The sequence below is a fragment of the Cervus elaphus genome, chromosome X (genome assembly GCF_910594005.1).
Source record: "Cervus elaphus chromosome X, mCerEla1.1, whole genome shotgun sequence".
Taxonomy (NCBI): Eukaryota; Metazoa; Chordata; class Mammalia; order Artiodactyla; family Cervidae; genus Cervus; species Cervus elaphus.
The window spans coordinates 121,318,771-121,325,671 of NC_057848.1; positions in this window are offsets into that span (position 1 = coordinate 121,318,771).

The window sequence follows — 6,901 nt, forward strand, 5'->3', positions numbered from 1 at the left end:
AGATAAAGGCCAATACAGTATACTAATGCATATATATGGAATTTAGAAAGATGGTAATGATAACCTTATATGCAAGACAGAAAAAGAGGCACAGATGTATAGAACAGACTTTTGGACTCTGTGGGAGAAGGCGAGGGTGGGATGATCTGAGAGAACAGCATCGAAACATGTATATTATCAAGTGTGAAACAGATTGCCAGTCCAGGTTGGGTGCATGAGACAAGTGATTGGGGCTGGTGCACTGGGATGACCCAGAGGGATGGTATGGGGAGGGAGGTGGGAGGGGGGATCAGGATGGGGAACACATGTGAATCCATGGCTGATTCATGTCAATGTATGGCAAAATCCACTACAACATTGTAAAATAATTAGCCTCCAACTAATAAAAAATAAATGGAAAAAAATAAAAAAGATAAAAACACTTGCTGCAGCAAGTCAAGTATGGGCTACATGCATGCCTAGAGCTGCTGTTGTGTGGGCTGCTTAGCAATTCATCTGGCCACCTGCATCTTCTGTGCTCTGCTACAGGAAATAACCATGACTGTGAATTATCTTAACAAAACCACTAATATCACTGCCTGAGAACTACAGGAACTCCAGTGAGTGGATCTTCATAATTGTCTGGCATTGGACACCATCCTGGTATGGGGCTCTTGTGATCGGAAGCCATTGCTGTGTGTGTGTTCCCTGAAACCTCTCTGATGTCTATGCCATCACGAAAAACATCCAGACATTCCAGAAAATTCTTCAGATTCTCACTGTCCTCTTCACTCTCTGAATACCCTTCAGGCCCAATGTCTAGGAATCTTCTCAACTCGTTCTCTCTAACATCAAATCTTAGATCTACTCCCTTATTAAACCTTTAATAGCTATTATTTTATTTTATTCCTAAGTATGCATGCATGGTGAGTCACTTCAGTTGTGTTCAACTCTTTGCGACCCTATGGACTGTAGCCCACCAGGCTCCTCTGTCCGTGGGATTCTCCAGGCAAGAATACTAGAGTGGGTTGCCATGCTCTCTTCCAGGGGATCTTCCCAACCAAGGGATCGAAACTGAGTCTCGAATGTCTCATGTCTCCTGCACTGGCAGGTGGGTTCTTTACCACTAGTGCCACCTGGGAAGCCCAAGATTTTCCAACAGCTGTCAGCCTAACAGAACAATCAACAGATGACACACAGTCTTTCAAGAACAACAGGAACATGAAGGCCAGCAACCCCTTGAAAACTATCTGGACCTAACTCAGCTTCCTAATGGGGCTTCCCTGGTGGCTCAGTGGTGAAGAATCTGCCTGCAAAGCAGGATACTCGGGTTCAATCCCTAGATACTCTAGTACTCTTGCCTAGAGAATCCCATGGACAGAGGAGCCTGGCAGGTTTCAGTCCATAGGGTTGCACAGAGTCAGACATGACTGAAGTGACTAAAGCAGCAGCAGCAGCAGCAACTTCCCAGGAACTCTTATTCCATAAGGACAAATTTTGCCTGACTTAATGGGGGGGGGGGGGAGACTAAGTGTTCACAATTACCTATTGCTTACCCTCTGCTTTGTCTTGACCAAACTTCAGTCAGCCTTCTTCCTTCCTACAGGTTCCTGAACTCTGCTTGCCCCCAAGCCTGAGAAAGCATGCAAAAGGTAAATTTTACCTCCCTTCTCAGTTTCTCCTGGGATACTTTAAGCTGTGTGGATAGGGCATGAGTGGCTGTATTCCTTTTCACTGCTGTGGTATCCTGCACACACTCTCTTTCTCCTGCCCCTCCACCCACCAATTAGTGATCCTAAAGTGGTTAGTATCAGGACAATATTTGGAAAGATTGTGGCATTGGAGAGTTCTGGCTAGTGTGGTTGGTGAGGGCAAGTCCTTGCGAGGTTCTGCTGCTGAGTAAATATCTACTGCAGTTTTGAGTCAAACCCAGTATCCAGTGTTGGACAAGGGGAAGCTTGTTATAGGGGAGGCACTTTACCAGGGATTCCCTTACAGGCCCACCAAGGCTCTCACTGCTGCTTGTATTCTGTGTTCCTCTGAAGGCAAGTTGTGCAACTTAGAGCAATTCAAGGTGATGTTAATAGGAGTTTATAACTTCTAGCCAGGCAAACCTGCATATCATCCACCTCATACTCAGCACCTGAGTCAGCTCAATTTGTTATGGGTTCAGCCCATGACTGGCCACATATTTGAAGTAAGAGTTGAGCCACAGACACCTGTACTGTGAGTCCCAAGTCATATCTTAGAGCCTAGCTTAGCAAGATTGGGTGTTGCAGATAGTAGTAGAGATGGGAGGAGGAATGCTAGCCTTAGTGGTGGTGTCTGTGGTTGTGTTAGTAGGACTGACTGACCTGAATGGCCAATAGCATGCTTCCCATGGTTCCAATCCTGACCCATGTTGTATGTTTCCCTGTCTTGTGTAAGGGGCATGCTGTTTCCAAACATTGTCAGTGTAGTTTGCCAGGGGAGGGTGATCCATCAGTGGTGTGTAATCAACACTGGTAAAAGAGGAACACCTCAGATATGGAAGGGGCACAGCAAGAGAGAAAGGGTGAAGGTCAGAGATTATCTGTGGGCAGCAGCAGGAGTTCTGGTTGTCCCTTGCCATGTCGTGCCGCGCTGTGCTATCTTGCTTCAGTCGTATCTGACTCTTTGCGACCCCATGGACTGTAGCCCACCAGGCTTCTCTGTCCATGGGATTCTCCATACAAGAATACTGGAGTGGGTTGCCATGTCCTCCTCCACGGGATCTTTCCCACCCAGGGATCAAACCCACCTCTCCTGCAGCTCCCACACTGTAGGCAGGGGAAGCTCTGTTGTCCCTTGGATATCGTCCAAATGGTATTACCCAGTCCAGGGGTAATTAATTCTACCTCCTGGTTGTCGAGAGCTGGTCCAAGGTTGTTCTATGGAGATTTAGTGGAGTATTGGGGCAGCAGATGGGGATGCTTTTCTCTCCAGATAGTGGTGAGTGGTTTGCTCAGCTTACATTGGATGAGGAGCAGAAGCTCCCATTTGAGTATGGTCCCAAAGTTGGTGGTCCATGGCAGGTCCCTGTCAGGATCAAAGGGGAAGTGGCTGCTAGGCTCTCGATTTTCTACGAGGAAGAAGGGAAAAAGGTGAAAGTGTCAAGTGATGTTCCTTTGTTGCAGGCAGCATGTGAGGCTCCCATGTCCATGAAAACTAGTAATTGGGTTGTGTGCAGTGTGGACATGCCCACCAGGAGAGGTCACAGTGTCTCCTTGGGGGGTCACTTCATTTGTTGTGAATTTTGATACAGTGCAGTCATATCTTAGGACTGCACCTTTGAACTTATGGGACCATTTTACTCCAGGTTCTTTCAGCAGCCCTTGTTTTTAAATACCATTACATTCTTCTAAGACAGTGGGGTAGGTGAAAACTCACACAATGTGATTTTGTACTACTCACTGTTTGTTGCTTTGCAGTGGGAACCTTGATGTATTTGTGTAACTAGCAGCACTCCCAAGGGTTGTCAGGCTGCTGTGTTAACCCTTCAGTAAAGTTAACAGAGATTGGGGCCCCCAAAGGGAGAGCGATGGAAGGCCTGTGTGGGTATCCACCACTATTAACCATATGTTAACATATATGTTCCTGTTGCTGCTTGGGGAGGCCCAGTGAAATCACTTTGCCATCTTTGATGTGGCCCTCCTTCTCTGTGAATTTTCCCTCCAGTGAGGCATGCCCAGTGTCTAGATTTCTGGCTTCTGCTACAGTCCCTGTTGATTTGTCTCACCACTGAACTGACTCCTCTAACAATCCATTTTCATAACCCCATGATGCCCCAAAGCCCTGACCTCTCATGTGCCCCCTGATAGAAGTGGGGGTGGCTCCTCTCAAAGGTCGGGAGACTCCCCCTCCTTCCAGAGCCCTAGCTGCTCTGGTGGTTCAGTTAGTTCATCAGGCTTGGCATCTTAAGGTATCTCCTCTGTGTCTTGTTTGGTATAAGCCAAAGTATGGTGCACCCAGATGGGCAGAGTGGGAGTTAGTGTGGCAATTAGCCCCATAGCTCTTTATCCCAAATACCTGATTTTGCCAATGTGCTGACCAAGAAGTTAGCTCATGAACACTGACCAGGTGTCAGTAGAATATGAACGTTGGGGAAATGTTTGTCAAAGGCATACTCTATTGCTAGGACTATTACATGCTGCTCAGCCCATTGGGTGCTTTGGTCTGTGCCCTGTATGGATTTTATGGTGATAGGCTGTGGCTGTCTATTGTTTGGTCCCTTACACCCCATGCTCACTCCATCAGTAAAGGAAGATAATTGCTTTTCTTATTTTGAGGGTTCTGACTGTCTTCCCTCCTGTCCGCATTGAGCAAGGGACAGAGGCATTTCTGGGGTTTGGGTGAGTTAGCCCCATTGGTGACTACTAGAAAAACCATAACTTTGACTATAAAGGTCCATATTAGTGAGTAATTTTTCTTTTAATTAATTGTCCTCTCAAGCCAGTCACCTCTTTGGCAGGGGAGCTTTAAAGCATGAATGCACCCTGGGATTAGGAAGGTTTGAGCACCTATGTCCAACAGAGCCAGCCAGTGTGTTTGGGTCCTGGAGCCCAAACTACAGTTAATGCAATAAAAGGGCAACTGTCTTCAGGCAAGGCCCTACTTCTGTGACTGTTGGACCCCTGCATGGTGGCTGTCCTGGCCAGTGACAGAGACCAGATGTAAGTACTGAAGATGAAGCTACCTCTGGAAGGGAAGCCTGCCACAGCTTGTACTCTAACCCTAGTAAGTAGTACTATTGCTGCACTGATTTATTTATTTATTTATTTTTCATTTATTTTTATTAGCTGGAAGCTAATTACTTTACAATATTGTAGTGGGTTTTGTCATACATTGACATGAATCAGCCATGGAGTTACATGTATTCCCCATCCCGATCCCCCCTCCCGCCTCCCTCCCCACCCCATCCCTCTGGGTCTTCCCAGTGCACCAGGCCTGAGCACTTTTCTCAGGCATCCAACCTGGGCTGGTGATCTGTTTCACTGTAGATAATATACATGTTTCAATGCTGTTCTCTCGAAATATCCAACCCTCGCCTTCTCCCACAGAGTCCAAAAGTCTGTTCTGTACATCTGTGTCTCTTTTTCTGTTTTGCATATAGGGTTATCATTACCATCTTTCTAAATTCCATATATATGTGTTAGTATGCTGTAATATTCTTTATCTTTCTGGCTTACTTCACTCTGTATAATGGGCTCCAGTTTCATCCATCTCATTAGAACTAATTCAAATGAATTCTTTTTAACGGCTGAGTAATATTCCATGGTGTATATGTACCACAGCTTCCTTATCCATTCGTCTGCTGATGGGCATCTAGGTTGCTTCCATGTCCTGGCTATTATAAACAGTGCTGCACTGATTTATTAGAGAACCTCTGATGTGGGACTCTCTTGTCCTTTAGGGTTCAATGTAACCTGTGATAGTTAAGTTTATGTGTCAATCTGACTGGGTCAAGAGTGCCAAGACTTCAGGTCAAACATTATTATGGGCATGTCTGTGAGGTTCTAGATGAGATTAATATTTGAATTGGTAGGCTTGAGTAAAACAGATCCCCCCTCCTCTGTGTGAGTGGGTCTCATCCAAGCAGTGAAGACCTTAGTAGAACAAAAAGATGACCCTCCCATAAGTAAGGGCTTCCCAGGTGACATTAGTGGTAAAGAACTCACCTGCCAATGCAGGAGATATAAGAGATATAGGTTCAATCCCTGGGTTGGGAAGGTGCCCTGGAGGAGGGCATGGCAACCCACTCCAGTATTCTTGCCTGGAGAATTCCATGGACAGAGGAACCTGGTGGGCTAAAGTCCATGGGGTCACAAGAAGTCGGTTCCTCCTGCCTGACTGCCTTGAGTTGGTACTTTGGTTTTTTCCTGCTTTGGGACTCAGATTGACTCATTGTCTCTTCCTAGACCCCAAGCCAGTGAGTCTTTGGACTGAAACTACATCATGATCTCTCCTGGAGCTCCAGCTCTATCACAGGATAGCCCTGTGAACCAAGTCTTTACAAAAAAAAAAAAATCTCTTTTTATACATACATCCTATTGGTTCTGCTTCACTGGAGAATTCTGACTAATACATAACCTTTGTTTTCTCAGAGTTCACGCTTAAGCAGAGACCAAACTGTAGGTTTGTTGACTTAGGAGGGGGGCAGCTTCACTCTCAATAGTGATTCTGATATAGGCCAGGTGGCTTAAACACTTGCACCTGAGTTTGTCTTTCCTGAGTTTGTATTAAATAGAAGAGCAGCTGTGAATTTTGAACTGTTTTCGTAGTTAACCATCATCGCCAGTAAAGAGGACTTAGCTTTGTCAGGAGCCCCTCTGAGAAACAACTCTGTGGACTCAGGACTCTATCCACCCTCCTCCCACTTGCCCAGTCATCCTGCTGCACACCATCTGTTACCTGATAAGCCCACTTCAGCATCCCTAGCTGATGGAGGAGATCTTTGGCCTCAGATGGTGTTTTCCACTGACAGCCTGCCCAGGTGATTATGAGGCTTCATATTGGGTGGGTAGCCCTCCATAGAAAAAATCCTTATCAACAAGGTATATGTGAACCAGGGTCTAAAGCTGCCTCTGGGGGTCCTTACTTCTCATTCCTTACTAATTGTGCAAGATCCCTTAGCAGGGATCCATTTTTCCATCCTGTCCTGTGAAGACAATTGTTGAAGTTCTGTCTTGCCTCTCTTGCTCAGCAGGATGCCCCCTTGTTTAGGAGTCGTAGGAGAGGCAGGAAGATGACTTCCTTGTCTTTGTCACTTTAAGTAGTGCTTTAGCTGCCTCAACCCAAAAGTTGGGGTCTGGATACCCCTCCAAGGAGGGGCTAGAATGATAACAGCAGATCCAAGTGTGATAGCATCAGAGTCAGGCTAGCTGTTTGCCAAGATGCAAACACT